The sequence below is a fragment of the Peromyscus maniculatus genome, chromosome 14, assembly GCF_049852395.1.
Source record: "Peromyscus maniculatus bairdii isolate BWxNUB_F1_BW_parent chromosome 14, HU_Pman_BW_mat_3.1, whole genome shotgun sequence".
Lineage (NCBI taxonomy): Eukaryota > Metazoa > Chordata > Mammalia > Rodentia > Cricetidae > Peromyscus > Peromyscus maniculatus.
In genome coordinates, this window is record NC_134865.1 from 36,990,537 (window position 1) to 37,013,424 (window position 22,888).

Here is a 22,888-nt window from a genome sequence, read left to right on the forward strand (position 1 = left end):
TAGATGGCCCTTGGCCAGATGAACAACCCAAACTAACAGAATGGTAGATCATCATCTGGGTTGAGGTCCTATTTTTTTGTTTTTGTTTTTTGTTTTTTACCTGGAGTTTTTCTACTCTAACAAGGAACAATTACAGAAAGCAGAAGGCCTTTCCTGGGATAACTCTTCACCTGTAAGAGACTTGGGAAAAGTGCTGCTCTCCCTGCTCTGAGAAGTCTAGCATGTTTTCCCACAGCAGTTAGGTAAGGCAGAAGGCCCTGAGGGATGTCTACCCAGGAGTATTCCTTTCACTGATATCAAAACAACAACAACTTCAAGGCCATTTGCAGTAGTGTTGGTGGGCTCTATATTCATTATTCTGGATACATTTTTTAAAGGTTCGTTTAAGTCAGTGGCTCCCAACCTTCCTAATGCTTCAACCCTTTAATATAGTTCCTGATATTGTGATGACCCCCCCAACCATTAAATTATTTTCATTGCTACTTCACAACTGTAATTTTGCTAGTGTTATGAATAGTAATGTACATATCTGTGTTTTCCAGTGGTATTATGTGACTCTTGTGAAAGGGTCCTTTGGCCCTCCAGAGGGGTCATGACCCACAGGTTGAGAACTGCTGTTTAAATGCTTCCCAGGGCAGGCTTCAAATCTTCAGTCTAAAACACATTTATAAAACTATGTGGCTGTGTGTCTAACCTGCATGTTGGGTTTGCCCGAGACCACTGGAACACCTAGATTTGTGAGTTCCAGTCATCCAAAAGCCACACTGTGGAAGTCAGAGGCTTGCTTCATTGGTGACTAGTAACAGTTCTATGATATTCTCAAATGAATATAGAAGCTGTTGGGTTTTTTCTCCTCTGCTGTTGATTTTTTTTAATCTACTTTCTTTTTGCTATAAATAATGTACCTTTACTACATGTTAGTGTTCTGGCTGGTGTTGGCAATGTACAGCATAAAAAAATAATAATAAAAAATATTGGCAATGTAACATCAGGCAGAGGTAAATTTTAAAATAACTGAACATTCTGAGAAAGCTGCTCCTTGTTTTTCTAACCCGGACGCTGAAGTCTGCAAAGAGGAAAGCCACACCCTCCGCAGCCGCCTCAGGTTTACAGATGGCTCAGTGTGTGGTCAAGACCTCTAGACTCACAGTTAAAAGTTCACACCAGGGATGGGATTCACGACACCAGTAGTTCTTTGGGATTAAGTTGAAGTCCTCCTCTGGCCAGTGTCCCAAGCTGTCATTCTCTGGAGAATACACTAGTGTAGGGACATGAAATCTCCACACATTTTTCCAGTGCTCAAGGATTCAAGCTTTAAATAAATATTAATGCTTCATTTCTATGCTATGGAAAGAATGGGGAGGTGCTTTGGGAACCTTGCCCGCAGATTTCATGGTGAGAGAGAAGTAACTACCTGACCAGCAGACAGAGAGGGCCAAAGGCACACCAAACCACACAGTGCAAGCTCAGTTTGCCAGGACTGTGGCTGGGTTGAAGTGGATTTGGCCCTAAGTATATTAATTCCAGACACCCGGTGGTCTGAAACAGAAAAGGCAAAAGTAAGCAAACCAATTGGTAAAGAACTAAGCTTTTTTCCTTCCTCGTCCCATTTATGTGGGTTTCCCTCACATGTGCCTCTCCATTCCCACACAGCTTTCAGTAGAGAAAGCACTTTGCAGGTGGAGTCACCAAGGCCCTGCTGCTGTGGCCAAAGGCATCATATGTCTGGCAGAGCCTTGCGACATTTCTTAGGTCCTCTGGTCACATGAGAACCTGTGTTCTTCTAAGTGATCTGATCGCCTTCCAGTTTCCATTTTTACCAAGCAAGCCTATGTGCTCCCAATAGCAAGGCATTAAACTCCCAGAAATGCCCTGCAGGTTTTAGAGAGTCAGGCAGAGGTACTGGCTGAATCTGCACTTGGCTCTGTGCCTTTGGAAATGTTAAATTTAACTTGGTTTGGTCTTTATCTGTTCCACTTAGGCAAAGGAATAAAAGCAAAATCAGAACCAACACTTTAAGTCAAGAACTGCATATCCCTGATACATTCAAAGTATCTCCCACTTTTGGAGGGGAAGAGGAAGACAAAAACACTGATTCATTTTAGGTTTTATGGGGGGTTTGTAAAGCATAGATTATCTTTTAAAGAATTGAATGTAATACAGGAATGCTCCCTCTAGCTGTCATATTTGGTAATGAACAACATGATAACCAAAACAAAAACCCTTTTCTCCAATGAGGGCTAATGTTTATACAACCTTGGAAGAATGTTTTGAATATTAGTAATAAGATTTATACAGTGTTATTAAATTTCTATTGTTTGGATAGGAGTTTTTTTTATTTTTTTTAGGCAAATGTAGAGGAAGACATGTAGAGGGCTAGTCAGTGGTAATAGGAATCATTGTTCAAAGCAGTAAACTGGAGATGTGTCCAATGACTTGGGGTAAAACACTATTTTATAGTCCTTAACAGCATTTGGAAAATGAAGATCCACATGAAACATAATTCTTACTGTCAACGGTGAAGAAATTTTGTGAGATATCCAAAAAGCAAAGTAAAAAAATATTGGGCTAGCCTGACCATTGTTCTACCCCTTGAATACACACAGTGGAAAGAGAGAACAGATGTGTTAAAGTTGTCCTATCACACACACACACACACACACACACACACACACACACACAAATATATTTATCTAGAATTAATATGAACTACTACTTTACACAGGAAAATACTTCATTTTCTCATATTCCATACTTGTGAATTTATGATATATATATATATATATATCCCCAATCTTATAGTTTTGTTTTTGCTTCTTTTTTCCCTTTGCTGTGATAATATAACCTAACAAAAGCAGATTAAGTGGGCTCCCAACCCCAGGTTATAATCCATCAGGGTGAGTCACAGTAGCAGGAGCTTAGGACACCTGACCACATTAAGTCCACAGTCAGGAGTAAACAGCAAGGCACTAATTCAGAAATGCTAGTGCACAGGCCACCTCCTCCATTCTTAAAGGATCCAGGGAATAGTGCCACCCACAGTGGCTGAGTCTTCCCTCTACCTGAAACAATCTACCATAAATGTGCCCACATGCTTAATCTCACAACCTCTCACTGAGACTCTGTTTAGGTGATTTTAGATTGTGTCAAAATCACCACCTCATCTACTCATATTTAAAAAATTGAAGCATTTACATAAAAATGTCTAAATTATTTCAAAATGAATCAAACATGATAGTCTGATAGGTTAAAAAATTCCCCTGTGAAGATGGACCTTTCACAACTGGGTGATGGGTGAATCTCTGCTACTTCTGCCAGGTGATCTTGTAAGAATAGAACGAAAGACAACTAAACCATGGAGGGCATGGTAGAAAGAATAAACTAATCGTACGTTACATGTGCCATTGATAACGATAAGCAAAAGTTGTGTTGGGGGTTGCTGCTGATTGAATATACAATGTCCCTTTTTATTGTATTTTTATTATTTAAAAGTTTTTAATTTAAATATTTTTAAGCCTATTCTCCTCCTCCAAGTCTTTCCAGATCCTGTTCTCCTCCCTACCCACCCAACTTTAAGTTCTTTCTCAATAAACAAACAAAAACCCAGTACAACAGCCTCACTCAAACAAAGAAAAAATTAAAATTACCACCCCCAAACCCACCAAACTGTAACCAATTAAAAGCACACAAAAAGCTGTGGAGTGGAGTCCATTATTTGTTGGACATGAGGCCTGCCCTGGAGTGGTTGATATACCAGTGTAATTCTCTTGAAGAAGCTGATTTTCCCTCTCCCAGCAGATGTAAATGACAGTTACATTGCTAACCTCTACTGTGGTGGCTAGGTCTTCATTCATTTGTTCATTCATTCATTCATTCATTTAAAAATATAACAAAATCAAATAATAATAATAAATACATTAATAAAAATAAATGCAATAATAGGTAAAACAAAACTATTGCTTCAAAATTGGACAAACCAAATCAACAGGAGAAAAAGAGCCCAAGAGAAGGCACAGGAATTAGAGACCTACTCATTTGCAAACTCAGGAATTCCATAAGAACTCTAAACTGGAAGCCATGATATATCCACAGAGGACCTGGTGCAGACCCTTGGTATCCTCTATCTCCTCTGGCGCTCACACTCTTTCTGCCTCCTCCACAGGGTTCCCTGACCTCTGAGGGATAGACATGATGGAGACATCCCATTTAGGACTGAGTGTTCCAAGTCTCTCACTCTCCGTGTAATGTTTGACTCTAGCTCTCTATATTTTTCCCATCTGTTGTGGAAGGAAGCTTCTCTAATAATGTCTGAATAAGGCATTGATCTATGAGTGTAGCAGAATATCACTAGGAGCCATTTATCACTACACTTTTTTTTTCTTTGTTTAGACCAGTATTGTTTGGTTTTACTTGGCTCAGTTATTAAGAGCTAGACTCACAACTAAAATAAAATGTCCCTCATAAGTTCATGTTTTAATGCCCAGTGCCCAGCTAGTAGTACTCTCCTCCAAAGTTACAGAAATGTTAGGGGACAAGACTTGGCTGGAGGAAATAGGTCACAGCAAGGAGAGGATGTCATCAGAGGTTTATGTCCCGAATATTTTCTGCTGCACCCTGCTTTCCAGTAAGCCATAAAGAGAACAGCTGCCATCTGCCACATGTTGATGAGAAGTAGTCTACTTCACCTGGCCTTCCTGCTACGAGGGACCAAACCTCTGAACCATGAGACAAAACAAATCTCTCCTTCCTTAACTTGTTTCTGGCAGGCATTTGGTTACAGAGAAGTGATCATCAATACAGGGATAAAAGTTCATTTTTAGGGGTATTTAAAGAAGAAAATGAATTATCACAGAATAATGTATTGGATAGCAGTGAGAGTCTCAGTAGTGAAAATGCTGTTGGTTGACTTTTGAGGAGTTACTGTGCACAGTTCAAAGTTTTAATTGCTCTGGGGGTTAAAAAGCTACACTAATTCAAGACTCCCAGCTCTCCTGCTGGAAACACCCAGAAATTGACACCTCTACCCACAGCCATCCAGCATCCGATCAGTTTTTACTTTACACACACACTTCATGCACATGTAGTGACCATGGCATCCCTGAATCATAGGGCTTTGAGATAATATGTTCTTATGCATGTGGGAGTCAGAGGACAACCTGGATATCCAGTGAGCTTCATGAGGTCTCCTGTCTCCACCTACTCACTGCTGGGATTACAAGCCTTCATCACCACACTCAAATTTTGAGATAATATGTTTCTGAAGCACAGGGTCTTGAGATGATGTGTTTCCTCCTTTCATCTTTCTATGAAGAGATTAAAATTTCAATGTAAGTTCTTTGTGAATGCCAATATTCTCCTTTTGGGGCATGATGGCAATATTCTCCTTTTGGGGCACGATGTCCAACATTTCATGGATATCTTGGATTCTGAAAAACTACTGGACTGTACACTTTTGTAAGAGTCACTTGGACTTGAAGCTTTTCTTCAGGCTTTGCTTCAGGATTAAAACTAGACTGTGATACATGACGACCATTTCAGAGGTTATCTGTGCTCATATTGACTTTTAAGAAACAAAGAAGTACTACTGTTTCCCTTCCCCCTCTGCTGTCCAGGCTCATGCTGAGCCATGTGCTCGACAGTTTTCTACTGGCAGACGTAAAATGAGGAAAAGCATCACAATATCTGAGAAAAACTTAAGTTTTCTTTTGATTTTTGTTTGTTTGTTTGTTTGTTTTTAGAGACAGGGTTTCTCTGTGTAGCTTTGCGCCTTTCCTGGATCTCATTCTGTAGACCAGGCTGGTCTCGAACTCACAAAGATCCACCTGCCTCTGCCTCCCGAGTGCTGGAATTAATGGTGTACATCACCACCGCCTGGCTTGATTTATTTTTTAAGAGATAGATTTTGTTTTCATCTTGAAAAAGTACAAAAAGTTTCCCTGGTTAGGGAGAGGAAATTTGGATTATTTTACACCAAATTATATTTGAATGTCACTTCCTCAGTTGTCTGTTTACGTGTGGCTAAGCAAGCATTCTTTATTATCTCTCCTTTTTTTGGGGGGGGGGCTGCTATATTTATAGAATTATCTGCATCAATAGTTCCTATTGGAGAATAAATTGAAATTTAACTGATACAGAATGGCTTACAGAATTAGTACCAGATTACAACTATGAAATCGTTAGAGTGAAAAGATTTTCCACTTTGTAATAGAACATCACCTGTAACCTTCCTCCCTAATGTCACTGCCTAATAAGTTCTAAATTATATACATAATAACAGTTGAGTCCTTATTTTAGGATCTGAGATACAGCACTGCCTTGCTGAATGGGGTTTCAATTTCAGTGTTTGAAATTATTAAAGCTACAGAAATAGCTGTGTCCTCTCCGTGGTGGCTGATAGCGATGGTAGAGGGCTACTTAGAATGCACAGATAGAAAGGCGCAGGGAGGCCAATCCCAGTCGAGGCTTTGAGAAAGGCTCCCAGAGAAAGTGCCATTGGTCATGGCAATTTCCTTTTTTTTTTTTTAACTTTGTTTTTATTTATTCTTTGTGTCTTCACATCATGCCTCCTGATCCCACCCGTACCCCTCCCCCCAAAATAAAACAAAATAAAATTTAAGAGAAAAAAAGGAAAAAGAAAGGGAGAATCTCGTCATGGAAACTTCAGTGTGACAGTGAGTCATGCAATAAACTCCTTTATCCACACATCTTTACATGCAGTGCGTTCATCGCAAAGAACATTGGCCAGGTTCAAGGCCCCTGTCTCTGCTCACTGGGACGCTTTCTGGACATCCTGTTGCTGCCCTGTGTTGTGGAGATCCTGCAGCCCTGGGTCTGAAGGACCAACACTCAACCCCATCCCCCCCAATCTCCCACCCCACACTCCAGCAGATCACAGATGGGGTGGATGTTGGGGTGGGCCAACACATAACTATAACCCAAAGGTTTCTCTGGTCCCGCCCGGCCCCACTGTGCTGCAGCTGCTTATTAAATAATCATTCAGAGGCTTAATATTATTTACAAGTTGTGTGGCCTATGGCAGGCTTCTTGCTAGCTAGCTCTATCATCTTAAATTAACCCATTTCTATTAATCTATGTTTTGACACATGGCTGTGGCATTACCAGTATGCTGGCATGTTGCTCCTTAGATAGCAAGCTGGCCTCTCTTCCACTCACCTTTCTCTTTCCTGTCTCTCTCCTTGGATTTCCTGCCTGCCTCTCAGCTGCCTTACCATAGGCCAAAGCAGCTTATCTATTAACCAATGAGAACAACATATATTCACAGAAAGACATGCCCCAACACATAACCCTGGTTCTGGGCCTGGGTCCTTGCAGGATTGGTCAGCCCAACAGCTCTATCCTATCTTCACCACGAGGGTGAGCTCTCCAACATTGCCCTGGCTAGTTCACCCCTTGCAGCGATGAGCAAGGGGCCCACCCAGTTTTGCTTTCACATCCTCAGGGCCAGTTCTCCCACACCTATACCTGCAGGGCCAGCTCTATTGTGTTGCCCAGGCGAGGTCTAGGGACCACTCTCCCAAGAGCTGCGGCTGATGAGGGGTAGTGACAGCTCTCCAGCTCTTATGATCTCAGGGCCAGCTCTTCCACCTGCCTCAGGCAGGATACAGCAACAGCTCCCCTCAGCGCCATGTGGCTGGCAGAGGCAGGACTCAAGCAGGAGAAGCAGACATCCAACTGTGTCATTATTCATGACTTCTTCTCACACTGTGAGGTCCCTCATTATTGAAATTTTGTACCTTGCTTGGTCCCTAATAGTAGCCACGTAAAATTATGAAAATCTTCTGATTTTCTATGAAAAAGACAACCCATTTGTATTTGATTTTATGTTTCTGAAAACAGAAGAGTTCAGGTGCTTTTAACTTCACAGCCCCTGAGGAACTAATCTGACTTGGGACAGAAAGGCCCTGTGGCTGGTGAAGGACCACAGAAGTAACTCACAAACCAGAACAGACTTCTTAACCTGTCACCTTCATACAGATATTTTTGAGAAGCATCATTCCTGATCTTCTGAGGAAACCCCTTGTGGATTCTGAATGCATATATTCCTAGTTCAGACTTAGAATGGCAAACCAAGTCCATGGCCACTCCTCTCCCTTCAAGAGGTGACACCATGTTTAGATCAAGACACCAGGCTTCTCCAGGGCTCTTCTAGTTCGTTCACACATTGGTGAGGAAGCAAGTCTTTCTTGTGCAGCAAAGTTTGAATAGCCAGTTTCTCAAAACACAAGCCATAGTTTCCAATTTGATATTTGATATTGAAGTCACTGTTATTTGATATTTGAATTTTTGATATTTGATACTGAATGAAATAACAGCCATTTTATTCAGTCACTCATTTTGGGAATTCTCTCCTAGCTTTTGTCCAGTCAAGTCTAATATAATAGTGTTTTGAATGTGGCACAGTACCATTCAGATGGGGTAGGGTTTTGATTTGTAAAAATTTATTATTCATCAGACTGATGTATTCTAGACATGAATATCAAAGTAAGCTGACTCACAGGTATCCTTGGGCCTTGGGGAAAATTAAATAAATGTTAAAATGTTGGCCTGCAGCAAGGAAAAGTAGAGGAACTATTTTTAAATTATTTAAATCCTCTTTCAAATTCAATTCTGTGTTTTCTGTGCTCAGTTGATCAATAGATATGAAAGGAATGCTTCATTCCTGATTTGAAGATTAATTTGTGTCTCCTTAATTCCACCATACATGTCTAAAACATATCATTTAATTAGGTTAAGCTGCATATTTTCATGGATATTTTCTGGAAATGTTTTGAAGTTCAACCCCAGCTATGTTGTGAGAAGTAGTGTTTGGAAGTATTGTTCTCATCATGATTACCAAAAAGCAGCAGGATCGGCCAGTATGGAAAATTTCGCCAAGTGTCAAGTTTCTTAATTCTAAACACAGAAACTCTGCCATTTCTCCTTAATAAAATACATGGGAAAATGTAATTTTATAAATAAAAAAAATGTATAGATAAAAAATTTAAAAATCACAGGAAAGATGTAATTTTAAGCATGAGTATGTGGGATAGGCATGGGCAAAGCTGCCAGGGCACAGGAATAAGGGCCAGGAAGGGTCATTCTCTCGTGGAACATGTGGCAAGCAACTCAGACATCTGAACGATCAGGAAAATGCATGTACATATGAAATGTATATCAACACAGAAGTGCAGAATATTGGGTTTACCTTATAATAAATATTTTTTAGTTTTTATTAGTATTTTTAGAAAGAGAATTGCTGCTTACTGTGCCTGGAACTCACTGTGTAGACAGGCTCACTTTAAATCTGCAGTGACCATCCTGGCCTGCCTCCTTTGCATGTGTTTGGAATACAGGAGTTCACCATCACACCTGACATGATGAGATGGAGCTTAGCAATTGTTTTGTACAGTTAAACTTTATTTATGACTAACTGCTGCAAACACTTCAGCAAATCTTCTACGTGAGAGAGCAGATATTCGATATCCTAACCTCTGTTTTCACTGAACTGTTTTCAGTTCTCTGTCTTTGTTATCAGACTACTCAGTCAATGATATGTCTGGGTTTATTTTCTCCCATCTTTAGAGGAAGCAAAGTAAAAATGTTCTAGAAAATCTAATTCATTCATTTGGTAAGGAAGAGATGTTACATTCAGTAACATCATAAGATAATATTTAAGAAAAAGTAAAATTGATCCTAAGTATTCTGCATGTAATAAAATCTCATCAGGGAAGTCATAACTGAATGCACCAGTGATGTTTAATCTGTGAATAGGAACACTGTGGACAATAGAGTGCAAACTTCAGGCTACCCAAATAATGTCACTGAGCACAGTTGGGAAAGATGTACAAACAGTGCTCTATCCATGGAGACACATGCCTAACACACACAGCAGACATAACAGTGCTCTATCCATAGAGACACATGTATAACACACACAGAAGACATAACAGTGCTCTATCCCCTGGAAACACATGCATAACACACACAGCAGACGTAACAGTGCTCTATCCATAGAGACACATGCATAACACACACAGCAGACGGAACAGTACTCTATGCATGGAGACACATGCAAAACACACACAGCAGACATAACAGTGCTCTATCCATAGAGACACATGCATAACACACACAGCAGACATAACAGTGCTCTGTCCATAGAAACACATGCATAACACACACAGCAGACATAACAGTGCTCTATCCATAGAGACACATGCATAACACACACAGCAGACATAACAGTACTCTATCTATGGAGACACATGCATCACACACACAGCAGACATAATCTCTAGTATATACAATAGTTATATGTAATAAAAAATGATTGCAAGAGACATTCACTACATATTGTTTTGTGAACAGTCTATGTATAATCACATATATAATCTAATGTAATTAATTATTTGAGAATAATTATGTTGTCTTAGTTATTATTCTATTGTTGTGATGAGATACCATGACTAAGGAAACAATAAGAGAAATAATTTATTTGGAGGCTTGCTTACAGTTTCAGAGGATGAGTTCATAATCACTGTGACAGGAAGCACAGTGGCAGGCAGGTAGGCATGGTGCTGTATCAGTAGCTGAGAGCTTGCATCTTATCCACAAGACAAAGGCATAAAGAGAGAGAACAAGGCTGGGTCTGGTGCAGCCCTTTGAAATCTCAAAGCCTATCCCCAAGTGACACATCTCTTCCAAAGGGCCATACCTCCTCCAACAAGGCCATGCCTCCTAATCCTTCTCAAACAATTCCACCAACTGTGAAACAAGCATTTAAATATATAAGCCTATGGGAGCCATTCTTATTCAAACCATAACATATGCTTATGAGTTAGCTCCAAAAATGACTAAAAAGCAGAAACGGACTCTTGCTAGTCCACATGAGACACTCCCAGTGGGTTTAGACCATTCTCTAATTACACAGTGCTGTGGGATGTCATTCTGTATGCTGTGAACATGTGTTGCTCTGATTGGTTGATAAATAAAACTGCATTGGCCTATGGCAGGGCAGGATGGAGCCAGGCAGGAAAATCCAAGAGAGAAAGTGGGAGGAGAAAGGGGAGGAAAGAGACTCTGAGAGCCGCTAGCAGGAGAAGCGAGATATGAAAGTGCCAGTAATCCAGAAGCCACATGGCAACGTATAGATTTATAGAAATGGGTTAATTTAAGATGTAAGAGCTATCTGGCGAGGAGCCTGAACCATTAGGCCTCTGTGTGTTTATTTGGGTCTGAGCAGCTGCTGGACCAGGCAGGACACAGGAAAACTTCCAGCTACAACACACATTGTTTATTTCAGTATAAGGAAATTAAATTTTAGAAAATACATGAATAAAGTGAACATACTAATTAGTCGTCAAGCTTGTAAAGTGGAATGGGCCACCAGTTTTAAAATTCTTTTGTGTTCTAGGCTTGAGCAAAATGTGAAAATATACCTACAAAAAAAGGAAGCGATTTTCTCAACCTTGAAGTTACAAATATTAAAATGGGGAAACTAAAATATTTCCATATTGTATTAGAATCTAGCTATTCAAGCTAGTGCTTTTAAAAGTGGGATCATTTTCTCAGTTTATTTTTCTCAGAATATTTCATCAGTGCTTGAGAACAAATTGTTTCTTTGTGTTGTTTTCAATCCTACGATTTAACTGAAATGTGCTAATTCTAGCAGGTTTTGGGGACAGATTTAAGGGATTTTCTTCACACAAGAGCATGTTATCTGTAGAAATAATTCAACTTATTTTCTTATTTGTATGTCTCTTTAATGTTTTCATTTTTCCAGTTTCGTACATGGACACAATGTGCTGTGTTCATACTCACTAACTATTAACCTCTGTTGTCCCTTCTTGTGGAGGGAACAATTAGAGTTTGATGTCTTCCAGCTCAGCCACAGCTCCAGTTCTTTGTTCCCTGTATTCAAATGCCCAGTGTCTTCACAACAGGGTCAAAGTCTCTGTTTTCATTTTCTTCTCTAATTGCTTTGATGAGGACTTTCAATACTGTGTTAAATTTTTTGTGAGAGAGGTTGGTGTGTTTGCCTTGTTCTTGGTCTCAAAGAAACAGCTTTTAGCTTTTCATTATTAAATATGATGTGAGCTATAGGTTCATCACACGTAACATTCCCTATGTGGAGGTACCTTCCTTATGTAACTAAATGGTTAAGTGTTTACATTCTAAAAGATTATTACATTTTTGTCAAATGTTGGTATAAGGAAGTAGTAGATGACTAGTCAAAGGGTATAAAAATATAAGCTATGAGGATGGAGATAAATATGAGTGAATTTGTTAATTTGATTATTATCATTGCTCTCCCTCCCTACTCCATATATATACTATGTGTGTGTGTGTATTGTTTGCCTTGAACATATAATCTTTGTCAAATATGCCAAATTTGTAAAACAAGAAAAATAAAAATAAAAGGAACTCCTAGAACTAATTAGCAAAAATTTTCAAGGTCACAAAAACATGATACTAAAATTGGTCATAACTCCATATAGTGCAAGTAAAGTATTATAACTTGATATAAAATGAAAATAAAACCATTAAGACTTTAAATATTTAAGGATAAATACACCAAACTGTATGAGAAGCTTATGTAATGAAAACTATAAGAGAATATCCAGTACAAGGATGAATGTGAATTATTAACAGATTAGCAAAGAAACACAGAAAAAGATGCTCAAACTTCTTTCTGAAAAAGAAATTAAAATTAAAACTGTAGGGAGCTATCACTAGAAATCTAGTAAAATGACACTGATTATCCTAAAAATTGGCCACATGCAATGCTTCCAGGATGTGGAGCAATGACATTATTCACACATTAACAAAGAAAGTGCAAACACCTGCCACCCAAATCTGTGTGAGAGCAGGTGTGTCCAGAGAACACATACAGTATAATCCCATTCACGCAAAAGGTTTAAAATAAAAAGCAAGCTAATCTGTCGATGTTGCATGGGTACTGTTGTGACTAGAATTGCACATAAAAGGGATTTGGAGTCCTGAAAACACTTATCAGCTGGATGCTGGGTTTTTTTAAGTATGTATAGTTTATTAAAATACATTAAATTATATATTTGAGATATTAAGTACATTTATCTATACAAGTCTGCTATAGTTAAGTGATTTTTCAGTTAAAATTATTTGAAAATCTGAGAAAATTAAAATGAATTAAATAAAGCTCTTGTTCTTCCCTGACCTACCAAGATAAGGATGAATGAGAGGAAGCAGAGAGAGAGAGCTAGAATGTGAGTTACAATGTGTCAGCCTCTAGTTTTAATTTTATCCTGGCTAAAAGAAAAGTAACCCAAAGCAAAGCGTACATGAATGCCTGTAACATGTGAAGATGGTCAAAATTAAGAACACAAACATTTCCCAGCAATGCTTTTGATATTCTCTGCATGCAAGGTAATGGACAAATCCTAATGGAACTCTTTGAAGGCTGCTAAAAGTCAGGCTCACTGCTGGAGCACTTAGCTTCCGTGACCTTTAGCGCAGGCTCTTCAGACTCTCCACAGAGCACTGTGTTTTTTTCTGGAAGAACTGCCACATGGGGTCAGAAATCCAGTCAGAAGCTGAACTCTAACCTGTAAGTTCTAATACGAGTTAAACTAGGGAATTATTAACAAGAAAAATACTGATGCTAGTGAACAATCCATACTTTTAAAAACTAAAATTAAATAGCTATAGAAATCTACTTCATACCTCCTTTTCTTTCCCAAAACAAAGAATTAAGTCATAGAAAATTCTGGATGTTTTCCATTGAGTGTCCCGCTTGAAACTATTTACAATATAACTTCTTAATAAACAAAATAGTTTATTAATATTTACCAATTTTAGGTCATTTCTACATTTAAACCTTTTTTCAATATCAGAATGAAATGCTTAAGTGAAAATATCTTAAAAACTGAATTGTAGAATTTTATTTGGGTTTTGAAATTTAAGTCTTTTAAAACTTCAGAATAAATACACTTTGATGAAGCATTAAGTATACAATGTCAACGCAGAAGAGTTCAAACTCTTGTGTTTGGAATGTTGAAAAGTCAATTGTGCAAGAAGCAATAGTAAGAACTACTTCAGTAATACTTACCAGCTTCCTATGTGCTGGGCACACATAAGAAGAGCTTAATCTATTTAGTTTTCAAATGACCCTAGTTTTGACAGGAGCTTATGTGAAAAAGGAGACAGGCATCCAAAGTGAGAATGTTGAAGTTTAAGGGCCTTGTTTTTTCACAAGAAACCATGAGTGTTGTGGTGAGTAAGTCTAAGTATCTGTAACATTAGATATGTTGGCCAGGCAGTGGTGGCGCATGCCTTTAATCCCAGCACTCAGGAGGCAGAGGCAGGTAGTTGTGAGTTCGAGGCCAGCCTGGTCTACAGAGCAAGATCCAGGAAAGGTGCAAAGCTACACAGAGAAACCCTGTCTCAAAAAAAAAAACAAAACAAAAAAAAAACAACAACATTAGATATGATATCTATTAAGTATAACACAAAGTAAATGCTATATGTACACATAAATGCATGTATTCTCTGTTTTCTACATATTCTCTATATTATTGTGTTTACTTTGTTTCTACTCATGGAGAATCTTTTTATTATATTTGGGACCATAACCAATATATCAAAACATATATTATACATTGTAATGACCAAAAATTCAGTGCAAAGAAGATGCAAATCAAAATGATAATCAAATAAGAAGTTAAACAACTGGGTGTAACTTAAATAAGGAATGCACAAAGCCTACATGAAGAGGCTTGAATTAGAAAATTCTAGGAAGATTATATTTTAAGACCCATTTTGTCTGATTAAAACATTAAATGAATAGGAGTGGAACTATGGAAAACGGGGTGCTATCGGTGATTTCAGAAGCTTTTAAACCTCACTGTCCTGTAGTTTTCATGAAAAATAAGAAATAAGTTCAGGAGCATGTGGGACTCCACAGGAGTTAGGACTATGCTGCAATAGAGGAATAAAATCTACTGGAAAATTTATCACCAGCAGCAAGAGCTTACAGGTTTTTTTGGTTTTTTTTGTTTGTTTGTTTGTTTGGTTTTTCGAGACAGGGTTTCTCTGTGTAGCTTTGCGCCTTTCCTGGAGCTCACTTGGTAGCCCAGGCTGGCCTCGAACTCACAGAGATCCGCCTGGCTCTGCCTCCCGAGTGCTGGGATTAAAGGCGTGCGCCACCAACGCCCGGCGAGCTTACAGTTTTAACTCTCAATCTTTCTAAAATAATTAAGTGAAAGTTAAGTATGTATCTAACTCAAAAGGGTAGCTCAATCCAGCACAGTGTGACAAAACACAAAAATGCTAGAGCAAGGGAGAGGTGGGAAAGATGAAACAGGACGTCAACTGTGAGCTGAAAACACTGGACGGTGAGTTGTTTAGAAAAACCAAACTAAGGTTTAATAAATAAATAAATAGAGAGTGCAAGTGTCTGTGTGAATATGTGTGTACTTTTAAGCATGAGGGACTGAGGGCCAGGGTCTGGGTGACTGAGGGCTGAGGTCTTGGACCTCCTGGAGCTGGAGCTACACGTATGTGTTTGTGAGCTGTTTGTTTTGTGTTTCTGGGACAGAACTCAGTTCCTCTGTGAGAGCAGAGCGTGATCTTAGCTGCATGTTAAATAGGGAACTATTCCTTCTTGAAAAGAATGCTCTAGTGTGGACCAGATGTTTGATGTTGTTCCCCCAAGAGATTCTGAGGCTTTATTGAAAATCATATTTACTGGTTTTGAGTTTGTTTTAAGAATGCTGCTTGTATTCTTTAGATTTAGTATGTGAACTAAAGTAAAAACAAATTGCACTTTATCGGTGCTTAGAGTAAGGACTTTGACTCTGGCGTTTACTAAAATCTGCACCACTAAAAGGTCATGATGATTCAAATGTACCCTATCTGGATATGCAGTAGTTTCTGAATTTTATCTCTGAAACCATCTTCTAGCACAGGGGCAATGGCCCATGAAACTTCCGTCCGTCGCTTCTCTTACTGGATGAAAAGGCAAAGCTTGCTTTCTTCTTGAATGCCTTTGGCCTCGCCTAGAGATAAATCACACTGAACACACAAACTACCTTTCTATAGGGTAGAATTTATTTGCGTTTTATTATTTATCAAACAGTAACTGTGGAATTTATGAATAATAAAACGGTTCTCAAAATAAATGAGGGATTCCTTTCACTCAGTTATTAATTATAGATCCTAAACTGGACTCTTTGGCCAGGAGCAGAGTGGCTCAGAATAGAGGTACAAAGTGAGGATCCTGCTGTGTAGGTAAACTGATGACTCACTTTTAATATTAGGTTGAGCCCTGTGGTCAAAGTCTGCCAAGTCGGCTCCACAGGGAGCCCCACTTCAGCCCACTCACGTTTCCTAATAACGCTCTTGGCTTCAGTGGCGCTCACACCGACGCTGCTTCCCCGTGGCATTTTGATGTGAAAATGAAGGCAGTACGTACAATAATGAATTGTGGTGATTTTTAGGATAAGATGTTAAAGCAGCGAGTTGAAAGGCCATGTATATTACGACAATGGCATGAAGTTCTGGCCTAATGAAAATTAGAAATGATTCACCGTTAGTATCCTTTTTGCCCCGAGTTTTGTTACAAAATGATTCCACCTGCATTAACAGGAAGATAAATTTGCTGTTATTCTGAGTAGGAGGAAGATGCTGGCAAGGAGGAGGGACATTTATACACGAATCCTTGTAAAAATGGGAGTTTGAAGCCGGTTTAATTTATAAACCTGAGGCCAAAGAAGTTTCTTGTGATGCTGGCCATGCGTTGCTGTGTTTTGACGTTAGGGATTTAAGCTATCAGGCTGGTTGAGATTTTTATGACCCCTCTCGACATGTTTATTTGAAATCCCTCTGGCTTTACTTGGTGAACTTTAGACATGCAAAAGAACCCCAGGGCACAGACTCACCTCTGGCAGATTTGTTTCTGCTCTCAGAACTCCAGCTCCATCGCTATTACCACACAGATCAAAAGACTCGTGTTTATTGTCCAGGCCACATGGTGGAAAATATATCTCAGCAGAAGCCTTGCATTAGGTTTCCTGCCCGAGAAGACAAAAATCCTTTCTGTTTAGAAACAAAGATTGTTCTTAGAGAGCCCTGGGCTTGCCTGTGAGCGGCCCTGCCTAGCAGCTGGCAAACTCAGCGCTGTTTCTAAAATGGTTATTGCTTTGGTTTGGTGTCTTTGATATTCGCATCCCTCCCTACGCATGACAGCTCTGGGGTCCTCCACAAAAGTCAGTCAAAGACCAGTGCATATCATTTTCCCTCGGACGGAGAGAGGCAAGAGTGCAAAGAAGAGGAGATGTGAATGTCCGGCTAGACTTTGAGAGGTCAGCCAAGAAGAGGAGATGGGAATGTCCGGCTGGACTTTGAGAGGTCAGCCGAGAAGAGGAGATGTGAATGTCCGGCTGGACTTTGAGAGGTCAGCTGAGAAGAGGTGATGTGAATGTCCGGCTGGACTTTGAGAGGTCAGCCAAGAAGAGGAGATGTGAATGTCCAGCTGGACTTTGAGAGGTCAGCCGAGAAGAGGAGATGTGAATGTCCGGCTGGACTTTGAGAGGTCAGCTGAGAAGAGGTGATGTGAATGTCCGGCTGGACTTTGAGAGGTCAGCCGAGAAGAGGAGATGTGAATGTCCGGCTGGACTTTGAGAGGTCAGCCGAGAAGAGGAGATGTGAATGTCCGGCTGGACTTTGAGAGGTCAGCCGCACAGCTGTCCCATCACTTTCTAGGTTACTCCTTCATGATTCTGCAGGTGCTTGTTTAGGGGATTAAAGAAACCATCCTTCAGATGACCAGATCCTGACCGAGTACAACGTCATGGGGCACATATGACTACTCAACAGCAGGGATTCAATTACCAAGGTCAACACAGATGGATCTAAATCTTACATGAACCAACCTCTTTTGTCAAAAGAAAAAAAATCCACATGCAGCTGCAGTGGATTTTCTTACTAGAAACCCTCTCAGTAATCCAAACTTGTGAAAAGTTCTCCACTTTGCTACAAGAATGGGCTGATTCTGCCAAGAGCTTGAAATAGTTTAAGGATCTTTATAATAAAGCTTAAGAATCAGAAGGGACAATCTATGGACTAGAAAAATTATCTGTATACCATGTATGTGATAAAGAATTCATGGCCAAAATATTTTAGAAATTCACCCAACTCAATAACACAATAAATGATCCGGTTTTTAAAAGGGCAAAAGACTCTCAGACATTTTCCAAAGGAGGACAAATAGATCAAAAGATGCATAAAAACATGTTCGATGTCATTAATTGCCAGGCAGATGCAGACCAAAACTAATGCGAGCTACCTCTGTCTGCTAGGCTACCTATGATCTAAAAGACTAGATAAGTGTTGATAAAGACACAGAGAAAAGGGTTGAGAGAAATGCAAGTTAGGAATATCCACTGTAGAAGACCATATGTGCGCTCCTCGTGGAACTGATAACAGAACTACCTTATGACCGGAAATCTTGCTTACTACTACCTCCTCAAGGAAATTGAAATCAGAATGTTGAAAAGATATCTACATTCTAATCCCTGTTCACTACAGAATTATCCACACAAGCCAAGATATGGAGTCAACCCAAGAATCCCTCAGCAGATGGAATGGATTAAGGAAGTGTGCTATTTTGGGACGATGCAATGTCAGTCAGCTTAAAAAAATCTTGACATTTTCAACAACTGAGATGAAACTGAGGGACATTATGCTTTATAAAATAAGCCAGGCAAATACTTAATGACTTCATTTCTATATAGAATTTTAAATAATTGAAGCAAAGAATTGAAAGTTAATGTTTGGGTTTCCGTGTGTGTATTCCAGGACACACAACCTCAGAAGCAAACAGGAGAATGATGGTTAGTAAAGACTGGAGGGAGCATGGACTATGTTGGGCAGACTTTCAGTTAGGCAGGATAAATAGCTTCATATAAAATACAGCCACTACAAATTCAGAATTTAGGAGAGAAAATATTAAATATTAGCATACCCACAGCACCAATTGGATCTGCCTTGACCTTAATAATTAAATCCCTAACAGCATTATGAGTGGGGGAAACCTCCAAGTGATGATAATTATACAGTGTACGCTCATCCGAAAACAGCAGTGTGTGCTCGACATGCTTGCAGTTTTCCTTTGTTAGTTATACCCTGACAAAGCTGGGGGGAAATTGGATTCAAACCATTAACTATGACTTCTGGGCAAGAACATTGCTCCAGAGTCCTATGTAAATAAATTCCATAATGGAATGATGGACTTCTTAGCCTTTGCTTCATCCGCTCCTCTCCTCTCAGTTCCTTCTCCCTCCTCCCTCCTCCTTATCAGCAAACTTTTGTTTTCTCTCACAAAATAAACCACTATTATGCTAGTAATAGCCTAAAAGTAAATTAAAATTTTATAGAATATGTGAATACAATATACAAGTCATAATTTTGAGCACATCTTGAAGTTTTATAATATAAATCCAATTCTCTGTTAATTAAGGGCTAAATGGCTTTGATCTCCATCACTTTTCATTTCTCCTGATTGAATTTCACTTGCTTTCCTGTCCCATAGTGAACTGACTCATGCACACTACTGAGGTAGTAATAATTAGTCTTGAATCTTACCAAGTATATATATCTAGAGTGTATTTGTTGTGTTTGCTTTCAAATCTGTATTGAGCATTTCATAAAGGCCCAAATGATAAGTTGTAAAAATTGTGGCATTTTTACAATTTGTAAATCATTTTAAAAGAGTCATAGATCTAAGAGAATGAAAAAAAGTATTTGTAAGGTGTGACTTTCAGGCACATAAACTAATTCTAGAGGTGGGGTACACATATTACTGTAGATTCTTCTCATAGTCAGTTATATATATCATCACAGATAAATGGGATTCTCCTAATGGCTGGCTCGGGGTCTAGTGCTGATACTTCAGAGTGTTTTGAGAAATGCTGGTCTAACAATCCAAATATTAATAGAAATATATTTCTATTAATATATCCTCCAAATATATCCTGGAGGATATACTTGGAGGCTATTAAATATTCTGGAGGCTATCCAGGACATAGCATAACTAAGCAAATCAAAGTACTGGGAAGGACTGGACCAACAATGGTGCTTTAGGCTCTAGTCAGTAAGTAGCAAGTGGTGTATCTGAAAAGCTAAAACCGAAAGAGTGCCCACTGAGACCCAGAGAGAGATCAATGAGAAAAGTCCTTATGGTACTGAAGTAATCTGGCCCTGTGAACTACTAAAAATAACAAACAACCTATTTTGTTGAAAAAAAAAACAAACAAAGAAAATAGAACAAAGAAAAGAAAAATCTAGACAAAATTTTAGAACAAGCAGGGGAGTTGTGTAAGAATGCAAACACTGTATTATTACTTTGCAAAGAAAATTTGTAAATTTGTAATTAGGAAGGACAGACTCTTGATCTGTGGAAATACAAACTGTTAAAGTGAAGACTTTAACACAAGTAAGCCATCAGTGGGAAGGAAGCCTGAGGCCAGAGGGTCATGGGTTCAAGGCCAAATTGGGCACATAATGAATTTGAGGCCAGCATATTCTACATAGTGAAATCCTGCATCAAAAATAAATAATTCCTTAAGGAAAACAATGAATAGATGTGTTGGCGCATGAGACTGCAGCAGAAGAATCATAAACTCAAAGCCATCCTAGGTTACATACTAAGACTTTGTCTCAAGAGCAGTATGATTGAGAATAGGGACATTTAAGAACCAAATATATGCATGTGCATAGGAATATGTAACAGAAGAGACCCAATGTACGCATCAGAAAGCCCTGAAGAAGGAGAGTAAACAACAGACAAAAACAAAGATTCCAAATGGATGTGTATTCCACTTTGTGGGAGCCCGTTCTCGGTTCCTCGTGGCTTTACCCAGCAGGTCCGAATAGAGGATGATCAGGACCACAGGCCTGAGTGCAGGTGTCTGAGATGGCCTGCACTTGGCTGTGCTGGGGGAGGAGGTCTTTTGCTCCACCCCTTGGCGTCTCTATAAAAACCCTGGGCCAGAGACAGTCCGGGCCCGTTGGAATAGGTTCCAGGCCCTCTCGAGGCTATCCTTTATTTTCTATCTGTTTATCTCCACAAGATTCTCCGCTATAAATCCTTCTATCTAATATTTCCTGCAGATCACACTCAAGAAAACTCTGGGAAGCTGTGGGGGTGGTGGGTAAACGCCCCACACCACTTCACATAATGAACTATGTATCCAGCAGTGTTCACCTGAATGGTTAAAAGCTGAAGCATTCTGGTAAATAGTCAGCTTTGTGAATACAAAGAAAAAAACTCAACCAATCATACTACAGTGACATAAAAATAAGATTATCATCAGACTTCTGATTCATCAGGAAGAAACACCTCATGCTGAGGGAAGAAAAGGGGAGCACAGGCGTGGCTGACCCACAAGCCTCCCTCAAGCATGAAAACTATAAACTAATTTTTGTGAACATGAAAGAATTTAGAAATTATTGCTCCTGTGAGTATTTCCTGAAAATTCCAATGAATGAACTTTATTCAGCAGAACGTTTTGCAGCTCCATCAAAACAAAGATGGTGGCGAGTGTTATGGATACCTCACAGCGATCAGCGCTACAGAAATGGCTCTGAGGAAGTAATAACATGCAATGGCACAGGGAAATAAAACTAACAGAATTAGTGGTCAGAAAGAATATAAGAATAATAAGCTTCGGTTCAGTTACATTTGTTTCTAGTGTAACTTGCTGCAAACTGTTTTAAGTTACAGTGACTCCACTGTACTGAAGGAATTCCAGAAGAAATCCTTTCACTTGATTTTGCTGTTTCTTACTGAACTGCTGTCCTTCCTCCCCACATCTGTCCTTTTTCTGTATTTATTGGCTGAGATTCCATTCAGCTTCTCCATGAGATTAATTTATGAGTTTCCATGAATGATTGAAAGCCTGTGGTATTTGTCTTTCTGTGTTTATTTACTTAGCTCAATGATCTGCAATTCTGTCTGTGTTGTGGCAGAAAGGGTTTCCTTCTTTTTCATAGCTGACTAGTATTCCATTCTATAAATTATCATGTTTCCTTTCTCCATCTGTGTTCACTTCATAAACTTTGGCTACTGTTAATAGTGCTGAAAAAGCATGGCAGCAAAGAACCTTTGTCATAGGGATTTGTTTAGCTATATACCTACATTAGGAATGCTATTTGCATGGAAGTATCATGTCCAAATACAAAGTGGGACTAGATAGAATTAACTCTATCAATCATGGCTTTGAGTTGCTGTATGACCCAATAGGTCTATATTTAGAATTTTAAGAAAACATGTGCAATTTACATAATAGCTCTACTGGTTATATTGTCACAGACAGTACATATGTTTCCTTTTTTCTGTGTCCTCAGAAGCATGTGTTATTTGACTAATGATTTCTTTCTGTCTCATTTTTGTCATTTTAATAATAGATACTCTACTTGGAGTGCATTAATGTCTCATAATGCATTAGATTTGTATTTCAGTGATGACCAGTGAAACTGAGCATTTGTGACAAATTTATTGGCTGTTTGTGTTCCTTTGAGAAGTGTCTATTTGCTTTCGTAGCCCATCTTTCAACTATATTGGTTGTTTTGGGAAATTCAGCTTGGTGAGCTCCTTTTATGCTGTGGCCGTCATTCCCTTGCCAGAGTGGGTATTTGCACATTGTCTTAGTTACTGTCCAATTGCTGCAAAGAGACACCATGACCAAGGCAACTCATAAAGGAAAGCATTTAACTGGGGGCTTGCCTGTAGTTTTAGAGGGTTAGTCAAAGATCATCATAGCAGGAGGCAGACATACATAGGTGCTGGAGCAGTAACTAAGAGCTCCACAGGTACAGAGAGATGCTGGGCCTGGAGTGGGCTTTGAAACCC